The sequence below is a fragment of the Terrapene carolina genome, unplaced genomic scaffold, assembly GCF_002925995.2.
Source record: "Terrapene carolina triunguis isolate 2854851 unplaced genomic scaffold, T_m_triunguis-2.0 Scaffold199, whole genome shotgun sequence".
In the NCBI taxonomy this organism is placed as follows: Eukaryota; Metazoa; Chordata; order Testudines; family Emydidae; genus Terrapene; species Terrapene triunguis.
In genome coordinates this window covers 3,238,092-3,259,763 of record NW_020664550.1, presented here as the reverse complement: position 1 = coordinate 3,259,763, position 21,672 = coordinate 3,238,092, and the positions used below count along the sequence as shown (strand labels likewise).

The following is a 21,672-nucleotide window of genomic DNA, read 5'->3' as shown; positions in this document are numbered from 1 at the left end:
CATAGAAGATTAGGGTTGGAAGAGACCTCGGGAGGTCATCTAGTCCAGCGCCCTGCTCAAAGCAGGACAAACCCCCACTAAAACATCCCAGCCAGAGCTTTGTCAAGCTGGGCCTTAAAAACCTCTAAGGATGGAGATTCCACCACCTCACTAGGTAACCAGTTCCAGTGCTTCACCACCCTCCAAGTGAAATAGTGTTTCCTAATATCCAACCTAGACCTCCCCTACTGCAACTTGAGACCATTGCCCCTTGTTCTGTCATCTGCCACCACTGAGAACAGCCGAGCTCCATCCTCTTTGAACCCCCCTTCAGGTAGTTAAAGGCTGCTATCAAATCCCCCCTCACTCTTCTCTTTTGCAGACTAAATAAGCCCTACCTCAATAATACTACCCTACCTTCCCATTAATGACAGTAGGTTTTGGCACACCATGGCCATGAGGGCCGTATAACCACCCACACAGTGGCTTACACTCTTTCCTGAAGGGAGGGGATAATGACCCTGCTGACTGAGGCATCTTCCAGTATGTACCAGAAAGCGCTTGATCAGCACTCAACGGCCTGGCCTTATTGTCATAGAGTGACCAGCAGGATGGAGAGGGGGCTGCTCCCAGAGGGTTCCAGCTACTCTGAGCATGGTGTGAGTCCAACTTATTGTTAAGGTCTGCTCTGCGGAGGGAGAAGGCTGCCCTTGTGCTTACAGTACTGGCCTGGGATGTAAGAGACCGGGCTTCAACTCCCACCTCTGCCACAGTCTTCCTGCGTCACCTTATCTCGCTCTGGGCCTCAGTTCCCTATCTGGAAATGGGGATAGGAATAACACTTCCCATTCTTTCTCTGTCTGGTGTATTTAGACTGTCAGCTTTGTGGGACAAGGACCGTCACTGCCCGTATGTACAGCACCTAGCGCAACGGGGCCGTGCTCTTGGCTGGTGCTACTATAATCCAAGTAAGAGTGGAAGATCAGAGGTCCCCTTACAGGCATGCCCAGGCCCTTGCAAAGCTGTGAAATTGGTGCCTGCTGGCCATTGTGATCTAGATTTGCTGCCCCTGCAGACAGCCTGTCCAAACTGGGCCTTTGGCGGGGGCGTCCCCAGACTAATTATCACAGGAGACCTCTGGGTTACTTGTAGCAGGCCTGACAGCATCTATAGCCCTGGCTCAGACATACATACAGAACAGAGCTGCAGGAAGGGGGGCGTTATTTATAGCTTCAGCCCTAATGAGGAATCCCGGCGCTCCAGACAAAGAGGGTACAGTCCTGCTCTGAGCCAGACTGCGCATCGCCACCTAGGCACACTGCTGGCTGGCAGGCTGCTCGTGTGGGAAGAAAAGAGGGATTGAAACACTCCGTGGCTGGGCTCTTGGGTTTCTTCCATTTTCCATACGTACAGGAGTTCCGGCAGTCGATGGGGCCCGTGAAACTGAGTCTGTGTGTGGTGCAAGAGCTTGGCATGCAGACTGCTTCAGAGAGCAGCTCTCCTCCTCCTCCCATTCCAGGGGTACCTTGATGGGTAAAATACTAGTCCTACTTCCCGATAAATGGGCTTCCTCCACCCCCACTAAAGGCCATCTTTCCCACTGTATAGCACCATTCCTAGGGAGTCTGATCCCTCTATTTGGCACAATTCCTAGGAGTTCTGTCCCCCAATTTGGCACCATTCCTAGGGGGTCTGTCCCTCCATTTGGCACCATTCCTAGGGGGTTTGTCCTCTAATTTGGCACAATTCCTAGAGGGTCTGCCCCAATTCCTAGGTCTCTCCCACTATGTGGCACTGTTCCTAAGGGGGAATCTCCACTATTGTTCCTGGGGGTACCTTCCTGCAAGTACACACCATTCTGAGGCGGTCTTTCCCTCAATCTACCCGTTCCTAAGGAGTCTCTCTGGGGTTTGTCCCTCAACCTACAGCCCCCTTCCTACAGGGAGCTTTCCACTGTCCAACCCCATTTCTACGGTGGGGTCTGTATCCCTTTCATGTGTAGGATAACACAAGTTTAACTTCTTCATCTGTCAGCATGAATAAACTGGTCCCAGTTCCACTGGCTGCTAGTCTAATTGGGATTGTGCTGCATAGGGCACCTTGCTGGAACAACCAGAGTCAGACAGCATGAGCTTCATCCATTGCCACCTTCTCACCCTGTTAACCAGGTAATAGCCCTCATCTAGAACCGAATGCAGAGCCAGGTAGATGTGCTTGGTGGAGGAGGTGGTGGTTGGGGGTCTGGAGACTAGAGTCTGGCATGAACAGGGCCGGCTCCAGGCACCAGCTTAACAAGCAGGTGCTTGGGGTGGCCAAGGGAGAGGGGCGGCATGTGCGGCAATTTGGGGGCGGCAGGTCCCTCACTCCCTCTAGGAGCGAAGGACCTACCGCCGAACTGCCACCGCCGATCGCGGGTTTTTTTTTTTTTGCTTGGGGCGGCAGAAATGCTGGAGCCGGCCCTGGGCATGAAGGGAAAAGTTCCTAACTGTCAGGGTGGTTAAAAATTGGAATAAACTGCCTAGGGAGGTTGTGGAATCTCCATCTCTGGAGATATTTAAGAGTAGGTTAGATAAATGTCTATCAGGGATGGTCTAGACAGTATTTGGTCCTGCCATGAGGGCAGGGGACTGGACTCGATGACCTCTCGAGGTCCCTTCCAGTCCTAGAGTCTATGAATCTATGAATCTGTCTGTCTAGCTTGTCTCACTCTTCCCTGCCAGGAATTTAACAAGTCACCAAAGGAAAAAAAGAGCATTGTTAATAAGGACAAAAGCTCCCCCAGTAGTAACCAAAGCAGCCCTTGAGGCTCAGACCTGTGCCATCCATGTCGTTGGCGTGTGATTCACATGGCTCCCTGTGTCAGCGTCGTGCCACCGGCATGGCGAGGGGGTTGCATTCCCTCTGCGGTACAGGTATGCAAACAAATAAAAAAATAAAAAAAAGGCAGCACAACCCATGATAAATACAGAAATCGACTTACCAGACTCAGAGTCCCTTTTCCAAAGCCTCAGTGTTCGTCTGCCTGATCTCCTGTGTATTAAAGAGCATGTGTGTATCTCAATTTGCCAGGGTTGGTGCCCGCCCCGCAGTCCTGATCAAATATTGTGCTTGCAGGTCATGGGCACTGCAGGGTTTTTCTTTTGGAGTGACCTCCCAGCGGCAGACAGTTTGCAGACCCGAGTGAAGATACCCTACCACTGCCTGACTTTATAAATAACCTGCTTTTTCTCTCTCCTCTCTCTCACTCTCGTGTCTTTCCTTGCAGAGGCTTTGGCAGTTTCCAGCCTCTCTCTGTTTAACAAGTTAGTGGAATCGTGGGTGTTGTTTGGAACAGACTTTTGCTAGGTCGCCTGCGTTTCTCATCAAACAGAGATGATGAGGCCGCTTTAAAAAACAACACAGGCTTTGGGTGGGGGGAGACGCTGAGGATGAACGGCTTAGAAACAAAGCATCTTTCACGTTTTCACTGCGGGGGGGAGAGATGGCAGAATGGCCCACAGGCTGCATCCCTTGGCTCTGGGTCACCAGCAAACCTTGATATTTTATTATTCTACTATTAAATAGGAATGTATCATAGAAATATTTATTCTAATGAAGCAGCATCCAAGGTACATAAACTACATACCAAAAACCTAATGTCACACTAAGAATTTGTTTTCATCTGCTGCTGAAAGGTGCCAGGTTGACCGTCCTGCTAGCTGGAGTCCTCTGCCAAGCCACATGGGAAGCAACATAGTTTCTTGCTTAGATACTGTGGGGAAGGGTTCTATAGAAATATCGAAGACACATAGCACATAGACTAGGACCTGGGAGTCCTGGATTTCTATCCATCCTTTTATGATCCCCATTACTGTAATATCTGGGCATCTTACCATCTTTAATCTTTATCACATGCCTGTGCAGCAGGGCAGCGCTACTGTCCCCATTTTACAGATGGGGGACCTGAGGCCCAGAGACATTTAGTGCTTGCCTCCACATGAACATTAATCTGGAATAAGATAAACTGTTAATTTAAAGTGGATTCACTGTTCTTGATTAACTCCACATATGGATGCTTTTATTCCAAATCAGCTTAATCCACTTGCAAATTGGAATAACTCCCATGTAGACAAGCCCGAAGGCACTTTCCCAGATTCACACAGCCAAAGGAATTGGACTGGAGTCTTCCAGAGTCACAGGCTGGCATGCTAACTACTGCCCCACCCTTCCTGCCTAGGGGACTCTGCTCCCAGTTCTGCCACAGATAGTCGCTCAACTTATGCAAGTCGCTTTGCGTCTCAGGGCCAGTTTCCTCACCTGTGTTATGAAGCTAATGCTACTGACCCAGCTTTGTAAAGCGCTTTGAGATCTGGGGATAAAATGGGCCTAGACAAGGGCTTAAATATTATTATTTATCCACCACACGGGCCATGGCAATCCAAGCTGCTTCCAGATTCCACATTATTCTCTGCCAACTTGCCTCTGAAGAAGCAAGAGGCCTTTGCAACTCCGGGGCTATCCGCTTTCACCAGCTCTCGACGCACAGGGTATTTTTAAAACTTCAAGACATAATTATTAGTTATTCAAACATTTCCTCCCGCTCCCCTCACAAAAGAAAAACCAATAGATCCTCATCCAGCTGCTAATAACCCCTCAGTACAGCAGCAGTCAGGGCACTGGGGATAGGGTTTCTGAAGGAGCCTGGAGTAAATTAGTTACATTCAACGGGCGATGGATGCCAAACTCCCTTAGGGGGTTGTATTTATGTAGATTCCTTTGAAAATCCCAGCCTAAACTACCACTGCTTTTTGGGATGCTTGCAGTGACCCTAAATAACCCATAACGAATTGCTAGTAGGAGCGCTCATTGTAGCCGGAAAGAACGGGAGGCAGATTCATGGAAGTTATTAGGAAAGGGACTGGTTGTATGGAATCACTGTCCTACAGAGCAGCTGCTATTTATTAGGGAAGGGTGTGGCCGGAGAGATCAAAGGGTCACCCTTTCTGTAGCAATGTGAATGCTGGTCAGAGTAGAGTCCTGCCTGCTACGGCTCTCTCCACGCTGCAGTAAAACACCTGCAGCTGGCCTGAGTTAGCTGACTTGGGCATGCAGAGCCCAGGCTGCGGGGCTATCCAATTTCAGGGTAGGGTATCCTGGCTGGCTCAGGCTGGAGGGCAGAGGATCCCAGAGTTGGACTCCATCCTGAGCCTAAAGGTCTACACAGCAATTAATCAGCCCCATAGCCCGAGCCCCATGAGCCCGAGTGAGCTGACCCGGGCTAGCCACGGATGTTTAATTGCAGTGTACACATATCCTGAAAGAGCAGGCCTGATCTGCATCTACTGTGAGAAGCTGGACTGTATTTTTGGCAGAAATGCCCCCACTGCCTCATGGCATGTTGTCAACTCCACCACAGACAACCCCCTGAAATTCAGGTTCTTGTCAACCCTCTAAACCCCAAGGCTGACCCATTGATGGAGCCCCAGGCTCCCCCTGAATCCCAGGCAGATATTTCAGCTCAGCTATCTGCCTCAACGTAGCCGTGTCCTGAAACCCTCTGCTTCTGAGAACTCTGCAAACTGGGCTACACCCTTCACTTCCCCAGTCCCGTTCCTCAACCTTCCACACCACAAGACAGCGTGGAGAGCAGGAGAATCCCTCAACTCCCACACCCACAAGGGACAGGCCTTTCTCTCTCCCCTGCATCCTACCCCACAAGATGCAGAGAGCATTTCCCCCATGTGTGCAAATTGGTGATCTTGAAAGCACAAACTTGTGCTCCCCCAGCCCTGTGTTTTTTGGCACTGGCTTGTAAGTTTGCTCTGTGTAATGCCTACGCAGTAGTTTTTTTTGCTGTTCATAACACACAACTGGGTGGATGATTTCTTATTACATTGAATGTCATTGGAAATGTCATGAGGTTGTTTAAAAATTTCACGAAAGCCTTGCCCGAAGCAGGATAAAATCCCCACATGAAGCTTGCTACAAGCCGTGCGCCATGCATCACTGGTCCCTGCACACAATCATGAGAAAAGCCTTACACTAAGGTAGCTGCGTTGTCCGCAAGACTGCCCTGGCCTCACAGCAGGAGCATAACGCATCCCTGACCTTGTGTCCTTGACCAGTTGAAGCATTTCATAGAAGCCACCTCTCTGGCTGTTCATAATGTTCAGCTTGTCTATCCATCTCTTCCTTCCACCCGTCATTGAGGTGCTCTCCCTTGTGCTCACTTAGGCTGTGCAAAACACAGCAAACAGCTCTCACACGAGGCAGATAATGTTCAGCAGCCTCCATTCTTGGCAGTAGGTATCTGCATCCTCCCTTCAGTCTCTAAATGTGCACTCCACTGTCATTCTGCAGCTGCTTCTGGCATAGCTAAACAGCTCCTTGCACCTATCCAAGTATCCATAAAAGGCTTCATAAGCTGGGAAGCAGAGGGGTAAACTCAGGGCAAGTTTACATCACACAATTAAGTTGACCTAAATTATGTCGACATACAGCTGCCACAGTCATTAAATGGCTTTTGCATGTCCATACTATGCTCCGTGGGTTGGTGGTGCACGTCCTCACTACTAGTGCTTGCATTGGTGTGGAGAGCAGTGCACCATGGGTAGCTATCCCACTGTGCAACTTGCCACCATGGCTGTCTTGGGAAGGGTTTGCAATGCCTCATGGGAGCAAATGAGTCGCACAGGAGGACCAGGAACATGGTTTCTGTGTCTCATGATGCAGTTTTCTCCATCCCATAATTTTATCTGAATCCAATAATGTTTCATGCCTCTTTTCAAAAGCACCTCCAACCCGCGCATCCGCCATCTCTGTACGCATGGATCCTGCACAGCTGTGCGCTATTGTGATGAGCGTTGCGAGCACAGAGCGCCTGATCCTGCAGTATTTGCAGAGCCACCAGAGGAGCTGCGGGGAACATGGACATTCCTTGGAGGCTAGCTTGCTGTGGGACACAGTAAGAAACCATTCAAGGTTGTCATTGGCATTCACTGAGCAGTTGCAGACATGACACGAGGAACCGAACAGTGCCGAGGTCCATAGTGGTCCTCCAAGCAACAGTTCCATTTGTCACTGCAGGATGAGGTGCAGAGTTTGCAGAGTTTCTAGTGGTCTTGTCATCGTGGACCTTCTCAGACCACCTTACATTAATACCGATGAACCTTCTACGGGGATCAGCCAGACCTTGCAGCACCGTGCAGAGAGACCCCTTATTGTTGATGAATTCTGAGTCCTGGGGTTGAGACAAAAATAAGCATGTGGGTCCCATCACTACCCCGTATACAACTTGAGAACCCCAATCATGCAACTCCAGCAATAAACCCCTGAGCATCTCCAAGCTTTATGACCTAGGGCAACAGCACATTCTGAATAGCACCACTGCACCTCCATGACAATAGCCCCAACAGTTGATCTACCAACACCACACTGGGCAGTTGCTGACCAGTAGCAATCAGGGTGTGGCGAGCTTCCAGATACCACTAACCATGTACCTGGGTCCAGCGCTGCAGCTGTGGGGTGAGCTCAGCACAGATTTTTAAGAAAGTCACCTCTGATATCCTGAAGTTCTGCCGCCACTGCTGGCCTCCCAGGTCTGCATCTCTGTCCTGCCCTCCCATCATGGCTAGTTGGCCACGCCCAGAAACAGCAGCCCACCACGGGAAGCCGCTCCAGGAAAAGTTCATGCAGAAGTGACTGCTTGATTTCAGCCGCCTCCTCTCCAGGTGCCTGTATTGCACTGCCCCAGAAACCCTTGCCCAATTTGAGATACATGGGAAGCAACCTGTTTGTCAGGATCACAGCACTCAGCAGTGTTTCCACTGCGCTGTGTGACAGTGAAATGCCAGAAGAATCATGGGATGCAGTGAGAGGAACTAATTAGTTGGGAATTAATTCGTTTGACCCAAGTTCCAGAATCCCAGTGCCTTGGGGTAGCTATCCCACAAAGCACAGTGGGGGAAAAAATACCAGACTGCATAGAGCCTAGTGGAGGAGTATTGCACCAGGGGATGTCTGCCCTGAATGCTGAGGGCTTATTTGGAGCAATGTAGTGGTGTGTGGGCATGATGATCCCAAAGAGAAGTACATTAACCTGGGGTGATGCGGTGTGGATATGCCACTCGCATAACAGTTGTTCAGGATGACTTAACGCAGATTGACATAACCCCAAACAACTTTCAAGCATGGACATATGCTTAGGTACATACAAGACTCCTCATTCCGATAGGATCTGAGCACCGCAATCTTTAATATATTTATCCTCAGAACACATTTGTGAGTTGGGTAAATGCTATTATGCCCACTTTACAGATGGGAAACTGAGGCACGGAGAGACTAAGGCATTAGCTTCATTAGAAAAAAAGATGTGTTCTTAACTTGAGTTAGCTAACATGAGGTGAAATCCTAATGAAGACAAGGCAGTTTGTAGTTTTCACACAAGTTTGCAGGAGAAGGTAAACCTTAGACTAAGAACACACGTTGATTCCTCATGAATATACACCTTAAATGTGTATTCACTAGGGTGACCAGATGTCCTGATTTTTAGGGACTGTCTCGATATTTGGGGCTTTGTCTTATATAGGTGCCTATTACCCTCACCCCCGTCCTGATTTTTCACACTTGCTTTCTGGTCACCGTAGTATTCACCTTCAAGTACATAAAAGGTTGTTACAAGGAGGAGGGAGAGAAATTGTTCTCCTTAACCTCTTAGGATAGGACAAGAAGTAATGGGCTTAAATTGCAGCAAGGGCGGCATAGGTTGGACATTAGGAAAAACTTTCTAACTATCAGGATAGTTAAGCACTGGAATAAATTGCCTAGGGAGGTTATGGAATCTCCATCATTGGAGATTTTTAAGAGCAGGTTAGACAAACACCTGTCAGGGATGGCCTAGATAATACTTAGTCCTGCCTTGAGAGCAGGGCACTGGACTGGATGATCTCTTGTGGTCCCTTCCAGTCCTACGATTAGTGACAAAGCACAGACTTGACCCTAGGCTTCCCAAGTCTGAGGCAAGGGTCCCTACCCACTAAACCAACCAGGAAGTTCTAATTTGTGTGCTGTTAGGCGGATCTAAAGTTAAGAGGAAAAGAGCCTATTTGCTTCACACAAGCTGTCCTTGGTCTAATATGAAGAGCACCACCATTATGAAGGGGTCTCTCCTGCTGTCAGAGAGAGGAGGTGCACACAATAATGTACATTACCCAGTTGCTAGACAGATGAACCAAAGTCAAATCTTTGGGAATTCAAGATACCACTAACACCAGGAACTTAGTAGGCTGTTAAAAGGGTGAGACATTTCTTTGGATAGTGAGAACACCCACTCTTACATTAGACAGGGTATGCACCCTATAAATATTATATACTTGCTGGGGTGAGTGACAGCTGGGAGGGTACCATCTGCAACACCTAAGCCTAAAGCCTTGAACACCTTCCTGTAGAGAGACCCAAGCATCTAGGATCCAGGGTCTGCTCGTTAGCCTCGTATATTTTCCAGAAGGCACTGAGAGAGCCCGATGATGAGAATGGTACAAATGCCTACACAGACAGACCAGCTAGATCCAGAAATGGTGACTACAGAACATCAGAGCGAGAGGCAGAGAAACAGCCTTAATTGACTTCAGACTCTGCAGTTGGGCTCTGCAGGGCCTGTGGATCTCAGGCCTGATGTTTCCTGACTGGCACGTCTGAGAGTTTGCATCCAATCAGTCTTCCTTGCCAGCGCTACCTCTCTCCATCCTCTTTGAAAGGCAGAAAGGATGCTTGTATTGACACTGACAGGATGCCCTTTCTCCAAACAAATCTGAGTCTCTCTCTCCCTTGCTCATTTTCATTGCATCCTGGAAAAGGCAGCTACCAGCAGAGGGGTGGGCAGCAGGTCTACAAGCCACTGCAGAGCTCCTGGAGGGCTCTGTTATCCAGTAAGGGGGTTGAGTCCAGCTACCCGGGATGGACTGTGCTCTCAAAGAAGAGGCAAGGAAAGGCAGGTTCATAGGGAATGTGAAACATCAATCAGACCCACATTAGAGATACCACCTGCTGCTGTACTAATGTCAAATATTATAACCTAAGCAGCACTGGCCCTGGTCACTACTTGGATGGTTGAGCTGCTGTGAAAAGCCAGGATAGTGTAGGCAATAGAGCTGGTGATCCAGCAGGCGTCACCCTTCCTTCTGAGTTAGTACAGAAGAAGTGCCCCGCCCCCTGCATGCCCTGTGCTGCTGCAGTAAGCTGAGACCTAATGCCAAGGGGATGGGCCACTAGTGGTCATCAAAGGTTCCATATTATGTTCCCAGGGGAACTGCCAGGGTGTGAAGCACAGGCTTTGTGCCCAGTACTAGCATAAGCTGGGAAACCATTTAATTCTTTTAGCTTGTTATAAGAGAGTCTGTGCCCGTGAATGGGAGTTTGGGGTTGGAAATGGCCTCTTAACCCTAGAAATTTCGGCGGTGGATACAGAATTCAGTCTGCTCACTCGTAAGAGTGTCCTCTGGGAAACCAAGCACCTCTCAAACCCTGCTCCCTTGTATGGATTGCTTAAATCAAAGCCTAACCATGGAGGAGCAGGCTGGCTGGGCCCCCTGGATGGGGGCTCTTCATTGAGAAAAAAAATCTAACTACAAGTCGTGCACCTTTGAAATTTTCTTGGTGTCAGTCACTGTTCATCGGTCTAGTCCATTTAGATGGCAAACTCTTCCCAGCCTGGATCACGTCTAACTCTGTTTGTACAGCACCTAGCACAAGGGGGAGCAGTCTTGACTGGGGGCTCTAGGCATTATTACTATGGAAACAATAATAATAGCATGGCAAGGCATGCGGCAGGATAGGGTTGAGGGGCAGCAGAGCTGGAGCCAAAGAGTGAAGTAGCCAGGGGTGCTGCAGGGCCGGATTCAGGTGCATTGGCAGAGCTGCAGTGGAGCCCAAGACTGGATTAGATGGGTGGCATTGAGGTGCACTAGCAGAGTGGGGTGGTAGTGGGGAAGGAAGGCCAGGGGTGAAGGTGGCAGAGGGTTATCAGGGGATGTGGCAGATCAGAATGGAGATGTCTCCATCAAACAGTGCATGGGAAGCTTGCATGGCACCTACATGACATCTACAAATTGGCCGTAACCAGTGGTTCTAATTAGGCTTGGAAGGATTAGATTTGTGTTGGTAAACATCGATTCCACTGTACACACACACACACACACGCACACACCCTCACAAAGAAATATATCCATTGATAATCATTGAAATAGGCAGACAGACAAAGTAAGAAAAATGCTGCTTGAGAACTTCTTACAGCCAAACTTCAGTGATTTAGAATTTTGAATTAGGCTTGTTACGGATGGACTAGCCAATGAACAGTACAAACAGGGATGACTTGTTGATTTGCTTTGTATATTTGCTATTTGCTTTGTATATTTTGACACGTGATGTTGATAATTTGGTGTCAACAGTTTATAAAGCTTTAACTTTTTCAATCTCTCGGTTTACTCTCATGGAATAATTATCTGACCCTCCCCCACCCCACCCCATCATTTCATGCAGCTGAGATAATTTAAATCAATCAAAATTGAAAAAATGCTTAACAATAAAGATTGATACTATCCATTAAATTATATAAAAAATTGAATTTTGCCAAGCCTCATTATAATATTGCTTTCCAAAAATCCAAAGGTCATGATGGGGGTGAGAGGGTTAATTCTCTCTGGACCTGCCTCTTCACCCATGATCTCACTTTTCCTAGTAATAGTTTTTTCAACCCAAACAACATTCTTGAATCGAGATTTGAGAGAGTATGAAGAGAGAGACGGTCACTCGGAGACAATGCGGCTACGGGGCGCAGCCCCAGCGCCGCTCCCGGAAACTCTGACTCCAAGGAGAGTTGTTTGGTTGGTGTTTTATAAACGACGCTTGTGTTTCAGTGGAAAGTCTTTGCCACCTAGGATCCCCAGACTCTCTCGGGTCACACTGTTTCCATGGGAGATTCTTTAATGTTTACCCTCAAATGAAATAAATAAGTGACTTAAATTCTCAGCCTGGAGTTTTCTAGAATAAGAGTGGTGCAACGGGAGAACCCCTTGCTAGCAGGGTGCACTGGCGCCACTCTGCTTCCAGCTGCTAACTCGGCTTGGCTTCCAGTACTGGGGAATGATAGTTTGCTGGAGCAGCCTCTGACTTTTCCCACGGTAATTACAGCTCAGATCCTGAGGGTAATTAGCACTCCCTTCTCCCAGGAACTGGGGGGGTTGAAGACAGGCTGGAGGCATCGTCTCCTCCCTCCCGCAAAAGCCTGGACTCAGTAATGAGAGTCCCAAGGCCTCATCAAGGAAGGAAGGTCTGTCCAAACCCACCTGGCTTGACCCATTTCAGAGCCATTCGCTCGAGGGATTTCAAAGTGGAACCTCCATTGTTTGCCCTAGAAATCCACTTCCTCACCAGCACCACTGGGCCCAGGAGAGGAGAGGCTGGGTCCCAGGTCAGGGAGATACTCTGCAAGCACAAGACAGGATGGATGTGAAGAGGACAGAATCTGAGTCACGGGATTTTTAAAGTCTGACGTCTCATGAATCAGCCAAGTTGCTATATACAGCATGGGAAAGCTGGGGCACCGGGGTGTAGCATGAGATTCTAGCCTCGGAGGGTCATACGATGCCATCATCCCATCAATGGCCCCTGGGACCGAATAAAAATACAAGCCATTTGCCAGGCCAGGGGAGAGGGTTTCCAGGATTCTCAGCATCCCCACTCTTCTGGGATGCTGTATTCAGATGATCCTCCTCTGTCTGAAAAGAACTGGATGTAACTCCGGAGAATTGCCACATACTCCATCAGGCTGGCTTATCCATCTCTCTGTCTATCTACCTAATCTTCATCCTTCCTGTCTTCCTTCCATTTTTCCTTAGCACCCATCACTCTGGAACCTAAATTTGGCCTCCTCATCGCTCCCAGCTGGTTTGGACTGTTATCCTCCTAATAAGAGTGACCCTGAATACCCATTATGTACAAAGAGAAAGAGTAACAATACCCAAGGGGGGAGGACTCACGGTGCCAAATCTACTTGAAAAGGGTGGGTCCCTAATTGAGGAAAGTTACGGGTGCAGCAGCAGCTTCCAATGGCTCTCCCAGTCGTCAGGGTGCATTAGCGAGGCCGTGCGGCATAGCCGGGAACAAACGCCGGGCAATGGTAATACCAAAGGAGCTAAACAGAAGGTCAGTTATTAGCATGTAGAGAAACAACTTTGAGAAGAGAGGAGCCAAGGGAGGCATTTGCACAAGATTAGCCACGTGCAAATCCATTCAGGAGCACAGTAAGTGAATTGCCAGTCGTGCTTATTTCTGGGAGGTGGCTGGGTTTTTCCAGGGTACTGAAAGTAGAATAAAGAAATGCGAATGCACCCACCTGGTGCAGCTGCATTTTCATTTTTGGGGACTCGCATTTCCCTCTTGTGGTTTGTGCTGTCACCCTGGATAACCCTGTACGGCTGAGTGCAGTTTGTTCTCTTTATAGTACTTCACAGGCCTGTGTCTCAGTTACTCTGACCCTGTGCTTGGGAAAGGGTTTGTGGGTGGGCAGCAGATGGTCAGGATTTGTGCAGCCCATATTCTAGGACTGGTCAGGACCTGCCCAGTCTCTAGGGTAGGTTAGAGCAGCCACAGGGCTTATCTACACTTGAAATGCTATAGTGGTACCGCTGCAGCTGCACCTCTGTAGCACTTCAGTGTAGACACTTCCCCTCTCCCTTCGATGTAGGTAATCCATCTCCCCAAGAGGCCATAGCTGGGTCAGTGGAAGAATTCATAGAATCATAGAATATCAGGGTTGGAAGGGACCTCAGGAGGTCATCTAGTCCAACCCCCTGCTCAAAGCAGGACCAATCCCCAGACAGATTTTTGCCCCAGATCCCTAAATGGCCCCCTCAAGGATTGAACTCACAACCCTGGGTTTAGCAGGCCAATGCTCAAACCACTGAGCTATCCCTCTCCCCATCCATCAACCTAATGCTATCTACATGGGGGGGTTACGTTGGCTTTTTCACACACCTGAGCGACATAGTTAAAATGACGTAATTTTCTAGTATAGACCAGGCCTGAGCTGTGCTCTGGGAATCAGAGGCTAGCCCTAGACCAATGCATTCTGTCCATGTACCCTATGCAGGGGGCTGAGAGCAGGGCTTATGTAGAGGTCTTACACCAGTTCTGCACAGGCTGGGGGTATGCTCAGCAGGCTGGTTCACTACCCTTTGAGGCTTTGTATGATACTAGGATGGCATTTAGATGCCTTCATGTAACTGGCAATCAGGCCTAAGCCTCTGTGTGACCTAATGGTAGGGATTTTTGCCTTTTCCTTATCTTCCCATCTCCTGGGCCTTGCTTCCTGTGGGTAAGCTTGCCATAGAGTTGCGTATGAAGCCCTGTTCTGAGGGATGTATATTTGGCCTTGGGGCCCAGTAACACTTGAATGATGATTAATGGTTTATAAACTTACATGGTAAACTCTCTGCATGACACCTGACTATCCTGCTTCCCAGTTGAAAAGTGATCCTTTGGATTTGGGAGGAAACTCCTTCCCTACTTAGCAATGCCCCAAATCTTGGAGGTTTCCCTGTTGCTCTTGAGCCACTATGCTACTGATACATTAGGAAGTCTACTATGGATAACTGTCAGACCCAATTGTCTTTTCAATGGTTAGATACTACAAATGATGGCTGCTATAGAAACACCTGTGATAGGTAGATCAACTTCCAGCTATGAAGAAGCTGAGCTACTCACTTCAAGCATACAGTAATCCAAGGGATGTATTATTCCGCATGGGAATCCAGGTTCTCCAAAGAGCTAGACCTTGCAGTTGTGGGTCATCAGAGTCAGATGGGAACTGAACTTGGATCAGTGCCCTTGTAGGTACCAGGATTTGTCAGACTCCTGCTGCAATTCATTCCTATCCTGGAGATAGAGGACAGTCAGCAAGATGTCTCGTGTTCAGGGCTCAAGGTCTAGCGGCAGCCTGTGGGCTGCTCAGCACCACAATTATTTTTCTTTTAATACGCCCCTCTTGGCAGGCTGGCCCTTTGCAGAGGTTTCATAATGATCGCAGGAAACGTTCCAAAGATCACAGCCCGCTTCCTGGTTTTGTAGCTCGGATGCACTTTTCTAGGCAGGGGGTTGCTTATGGTGGTGTGTGAAATAGCTCTGGGATGTTAGCATCCTAAGGCCGACTTCCCCACAACACACGCACACACCAGTCAGCAGCCCTAGTAAAGCGATCGGGAAAGCCCAGGTTAAACAGGGGGGTGTTGAAGGATTGTCTTCCACAGCTGCTGCTTTGAAGTGGTCTGAGAAACCACAGCAGTGTCCCAGCCATGGGCCAAGCAGCACAGTCCACAAGCCTGAGCAGAAAGTGGGCAAGGATCCCAAAAAGGGCTTCAGTCTGGTCAACCCCCCCGGGCCACAATGTATTGGCAATATGTGAAGTAGGGTGTGGATGGAGACCAAGCTTCCAAGGCTCTTACCCAGACTATGACAATGCAGAATTATGACGTCTCCATGGAATTTACCAAGACAACACTTTCACCTTGATACTCCCAGAGGCTGTTTCCCTCGGAGCGATGTCCCTCTGACACAGGATTGGTTATGGAACCTGTTTCACTGGGATTCAAGGAGTGTCAGGTCTAGAGAATGTGGGATAGACAACAGATCCAGACAGCTGTAACTGGCTTACATCTTCTCCTGTTTTGCAGTGTTGGGAGGGACATATCACAGGCCGGGACACATCTTGTTTGGCAGAAATCCTGAGCAACCTCGCAACGGGCCTTACAGTGCTGTATCTGAGATCACAATTCGGACTCTTCTTAAAATTGGGGGAGCAATTTTCCCATTCATCATGGGGTGCTGCAGCTATCCCCCACCGCCCCTGACCGTCAGCACCTAGTCCTGATGCCATGGGACAGATGGCAAATTTCACACAAGGTGACGGGAGAGTTAGCTTTCCAGCCGATCTCAAGACAGAGGCCAGGTCCATGTGGCTCCTTCTGCTTAATGTCTGTTATGCATGACTTTGTTGTATGGTTACAGCAGCCACTTAGCAGAAGGCAAGCTCTCTCCCTCCCCCACCATTCCAGTCTGTGGCATCAAGGCTGCTGCTGTGAGCGCCAACAGCTGTCAAAGGAGGGAAGGGAAAAAGTGTTGCATTTCCTTACTCACAGCTTTGAATTCATGGTTTCAAAGAACCACTGAATGCTTTGCACGTCTCAGAAGCCTCAGTGTCCTAAACAAACAGCACAACAGAAACAGGTTCCTTTACATCTCGTTGACAGCCGGCTGAGATCCCTGGAAGGTAAAGCCCTCTGAGGAACGCTACGTGTCATTTTTTGTACAGCTTGCAAGCTGCTGAGTCCCCTCGACTCCCACTGGTTTTGACTTCCAAGGCATCGATCTGGAGGCAAAATTTGACCCCCAAATTTGACCTCTCCAAAAACAGTGTTGCCGACTCTTTAGGAGATAAACACAAATCAATCCAGAGCTTAATAAAGTGTAGCTGACACCTTAAACTGCACCTACGAGCAAATAGGTAGCCACTGCAAAGCACAGAACATTGCTGTCGTGTTCACAGCTGCCTGCCCTGCTCAGCTTCTGTGTGCTCTTCAGAGCACAGACCCTCTTTTTAGACCGCCCTTTTCCTGTCAGGCACTTTGTGAAATACGGTACACAGGAATTGCTTCACCTCTTACTAAAATGCAGCCACTTCTGGGGTGGAAAGAACCAGCTGTTTAATAGTACACAGCAACAGTTTAGGGCGGGCAGGGCATACGCATCCCATTGTTTTAGGAGCAGAATGCACTTCTCCTTTTAGAACAATCAGCAGTCCAGTGTTTCTGTATGCCTGGGCTGGAGAGCAACACACTTGATACCCGGGATTCCATTGCAGATAGATCTCCTCCTTTCCTGCAAGTATGCAGACCTCCTTCCCCTCTGCTCGCTCTGCTATCTTTGCAGGTGGCCTGCTCTCTTTAAGCCGCGTTGATAGGCAGCCGAGGACCCTGGGGAACATTTCCGCACTTCTTCAAATCCATAATAAGCTTGCCCAGTTTCCCCTAGTTTGAAATAAACCCCACCTGCCTTCGGGGAATCATTGTGCACAGAACTTGGCTCCCAGATGGTGCACACGGGCTGGTTTTTGTCTCTTAAAAATGTCTGAAATATGACATTGAAGGGAAACGTCAGCTCTCTGGGAAAGCCATTACCATTCCATGCTGCCTGGCCCCGCCGCCTGGCTTTCTGTTAGAGCAAATAAAGAAACGAAATGCCCAGCTTTCGAGCTCTCCTTGCCCTGGCGTCAGCCACCTCATTTCTCATGGGGCACGGCGCTCGTGTTCAGTAAACGCAGCCAATGCCTCCCTGAAATGAGCCGCTGAGGCAGTGCCCTCCCCTCCTTCAAACCCCCTTCTGAATGACTAAGGCCTGCTCTAGCCGCACAAGTTCCATGGGTTTAGCTAAAGACGTGCTTTTTAAATGGATTGAGTTCAACCAGTACAAAAGGCTGAGTGGATGTCCTTTTAGCTAAACCATACTCCTGTCGGACAAAAGCCAATTCAATATAAACCAGGTTTATATTGATTAAAGGACATTCCCACTGCTGCTGGCACCAGTTTAATGAAATCCATTTAAAATCGCTCCTTTAGTGACGCCGGTGCAGGCTTGCATGTAGACAAGCCCATTGATTTTAAGGGGCAGGGACTCTCTCTTTCATTCTGGGTGCATGGCACAAGGGGAGCGTGACTGGGACCTCGGAGCTATATTGCATTGCAAATAATAACACCGGTTGGTTCCATAAGGCCTACAGGGGATTGATTGGCTGGTTAATCACAGAGCTCGAGGAGCCGCTGGGTAGATTTGATGAGGGTTTGTTTAAATATATTAAATTGAATTATATAATTATTTAATTGTAATTTAAACAATCAATAGAACGTGTGTATCTGCTGAGGCAGTGTAGTCGAATGGTCAGAGCACTAGATGGGGGGTCAAGAGACTAGGGTTCTATTCTTAGTTCTGCCACTGGCCTGCTGGGTGACCTTGGGCGAATTGCTTTCCCTCTCTGTGCCTCGGTTTTCCCTTCCCACCCCTTGTCTATTGAGACTGTACGATCTTCCTGGCAGGGACCGCCCTTTACTATGTGTCTGTGCAGCACCTAGCACAGTGAGACCCTCATCTCGGTGTTATTTGCACTGTAATACAAATAATAACAGAAATCACCGTTTCACGCATCGCCGGTGGGGTAATACCATGAAAGAACTCCGGGCTCATAAAACTAAACTGGATCTTTATTAAGAGAACGATTTACGGAGGTGCTGCAACCGTAGCTAGCGTTTGACTCTGGACATGTGCCTGTTGACTATGTTCCAGGTGCTTCCTCCAAACGCTTCCCTCTTGAAACCTGTGTTCCTCCCTCCAAGTTCCAGGCAGGTTGCCACAAAAACATGCATAGAAAAATTGTACATATTTTCTTTGTATCCGTCTCCGCTCTCCTGTGTGTGCTGGGGGAAAGGGGTAGGGTTGGGGCCATGATGAGGGCTCATGTAGGTAGTTAAATACAGACTGAATTCCTGGTGTTGGAGGCAGAAGGAGGCAGTGCCTAGCACGTTGTAGGTGCTGCCAGAATACAAATAATAATTAATAATGATCAAAGCTGCTTGCGGATAACATTCATGAATATTGATGTATGGAAATCCCAGTTGGATGCAAACCCTCTTTCAAAGCCCCAGTGTAAAGACAGCAAAAACCTGCTCATGTCAGAGACTCCTCAGTAGATCACAGACACGAAATCTCTTTGTATGCAGAGCTCTCTCCCTGGGCCGAACAGGTTTTGCAGTGTCCACAGAGTTGCACCAGTAAAGTTAGGGAGCCTCTTCCCAAGCTGATGCTTGACTGGGAAGAAGAATGGCTGAGTGGTTAGAATACAGAACTTGGGGGCAGGCCCCACTAAGTTGTATTCCCAGCTCTGTGACCAGTTGTGCCTCAGTTTCTCCATCTGTAATAAATAAATACAGTGATACAGACATTAATTTCTTTTAATTAAGTAAGCTCCTTTGAGGTCCTTGGATGGAAGGTGCCAGAGGACTGCAAAATGCTATAATGCAGCTGTGGCCACTTAATTACTTCAGTTACTGCACACGAGACACAGAATTTCATTGCAGTTTCTGTGTAGAGACATAGAACTTATGAGACACACTTGGAAAATTCTGATTCCCTAATAGAGGACAATGGTGCACAGACACACAAGCCAGTTCATTCCAGCGTTACTATTCAAATATCCACATGGTCAGGTCATGGGCTCCCTAACACCCAACACCTATATTGTGTATTCTTAAATGCTGCCACGGATTAGCACACGTGGAGCTCGATATGTTATAGGGAGGGTTGGATACATGCAATTAGAATGAAGTTTTCCAGTCATATTCTTTAGATTGTCTTTTGCTTTCTGGTTGGCAGATGTTCTCTAAGGACAGAATGGGGATCTGATCTCGGGTATGAACTGGAGCTGCTGTCAGCTGAGTTTACTCCATCTTCCATGAGTGAGGCACTAGTGACTTCTGTTCTGCACAGACCAGGAGTATCCTATTTGTTACTGGTGTAAGCTGCCTTTTGCTGACACCAACATTTGCCAACACGGCTTCAAGATGAAAGTGACCTGCTTAGTATGTGAAATTTTGCCACACTCTGATCTACTTTCCCATTAAAAACAAGTATAAGTCATTGCAAACCTTGGCCCTGTTACTCCAAATAGTGCCCCACCCATAGGCGCTGACTTCCTCTCTGTCCAGTGGGTGCTTGCCCCTGGCCACACCCCTGCACCGCCCTCGTCCCGCCCCCATTCCACCCCTTCCCCAAAGTCCCCACCCCAGCCCCGCCCCCTTCCCACCCCCATTCTACCCCCTTCCCCTAAGTCCCCGCCCCTGCTCTGCCTCTTCTCCGCCTCCTTCCCTGAGCGCGCCGCATCCCTGATCCTCCCACTCCCTCCTGGAAAGTTGTAAGTGCCGCCAAACAGCTGTTAGGCGGCGGGGGAGGGGGAGGAGCGGGGACGCGGCACGCTCAAGGGAGGAGGAGGAGGCGAGGAGTGGGTGGGGGCAGGGGGAGCTTGGCTGCCGGTGGGGGCGGAGCACCCGCTAATTTTTCCCCGTGGGTGCTCCAGCCCCGGAGCACCCACTGAGTCAGCGCCTATGGCCCCACCCTGATTCCCCTGTACCCAGCTCCCTCCGCACCTGTGTGATGCCCCCATGAAATGGCCTTCCCCCAAAATCTAGCCACAGTCATTGCAAACCTCTGTCCATTACCCAAAACCCCACCTCTCCTCAATCCTTCAGACCTCAATCAAGCTTTCTGTACCTGTGTGATTCATAGATTACTCCCCCCCACACACACCATCCGCAATTATATGTGTTGTGTTTTTGATGTCCCTGGGAGCTCTCTACTCCTGCTGGGATGAGTTATTTCTCTGTCTCTAGGGAAAATAATTAAATAAGTAAATAGACTCTGTAAAGCCAAGTTTGCACGATTGAAAGGATTCCATCAGCAGCTCCTTGCCAAACATTCCCAGGGATGGGGATGTGGCTGGGCTCTGAGCCCAATGCTGTATTCAGTCAGAGACAATGGCAGTATTCCTCTAACTGGAGACCCGGAGAGAAAGACTAGAGAACGGAGCTTAGCGCCTCACATCTAAAGATTTCACCGTGCTTTATGAACCCGTGAGTTGGTGAGTCTAGCTAGTCCACGAAGAGGGAGACGGTAGATACATTTGACAGCAGTGGTGTGCTGAGAATCTCAGTGTTGTGCCCGCCAGTGTTTTCAAAAAGCATTTGTTATTTAAGGTGCATTCGTTTTGGGAGCCCAGCTTGAGACCAGGCCTGAAGTTCAGGAAGTGCTGAGCACCCACGCGCGGATAATCAGGGCTTCTTGAAAAGCTTGGCCACAATGAATCAGTGACGGCGCTGGGGCTAGGACTCAGGGGGCCTGGCTTTGTGTCCCTTGTGCTAATTCATGCACACCCTGGAGATCTTTGAAAAGGGGAAGCTTCTTCTGTACTGTGAGTTCATTTCCTGCAGGAAATGATGCCTGTTATGAAAGAGTTCAGTCATATGTGAAATGAGGTTGGTGCGTCTCAATCCGGGCAGGTGACACATGATGAAAACCTCCACCCTAATTAATAGCTGTTGAAGGACTGAATGGCCACGGTGGAGGGACACCTCCATGTTCAACCATAGCTCCTTGCAGGTGGGGGAAGTTTGCTCGGCAGCTGCTGATGTTGGACCCGATCGGTGGATAAAAAGAGAAGAGCTGTCAGCCCGGCCATTTCCTTATACACTGAAATCCCTCGGAAGATGCTAGAGGAGCTATAGACCTGCAGCAGCCCCTTAAGAAAGAGGAAGAGAGTTGGCCTCTCACCCACCATGCCTGCAGCCAATGTTCCTCTTTGCTGCGCTGGCTGACACCCACACAGGGGGATGGCTTGGTGGGAAGGCTGCCGTTCAAAACAGAGAGAGGCCCAGGGTCGGAAAATTCTGCTTGGATGTTGGGGCCCCCCAAAGCTCAGGAGTTCAGATCCAGGGTTCCAGTTTGGTCACTTATAGAGATCAGGGCTCAGCCTTGCTATCTGGGAGTCTGGCTTCCCCTTGCCAAAAATCGGGAGGATTTGGTAAAGGGCCGCATCTAGGCGTGACGCAATGGAGCATCAGT

At 49.0% G+C, this 21,672-nt stretch overlaps 1 protein-coding gene across 1 annotated transcript in view; it reads right to left on the bottom strand.

The window, feature by feature from the left end:
* The window catches only part of LOC112118417 (fibromodulin), a 16,617-nt gene extending 13,360 nt beyond the window's left edge, over nucleotides 1–3,257 (bottom strand). Inside the window, exon 1 of the mRNA XM_024216711.2 lies at nucleotides 2,960–3,257. The gene's annotated coding sequence lies outside the window, so the exon portion shown is untranslated. The remainder of the gene's footprint in view (nucleotides 1–2,959) is intronic.
* Between the last annotated feature and the right edge of the window lie 18,415 nt (nucleotides 3,258–21,672).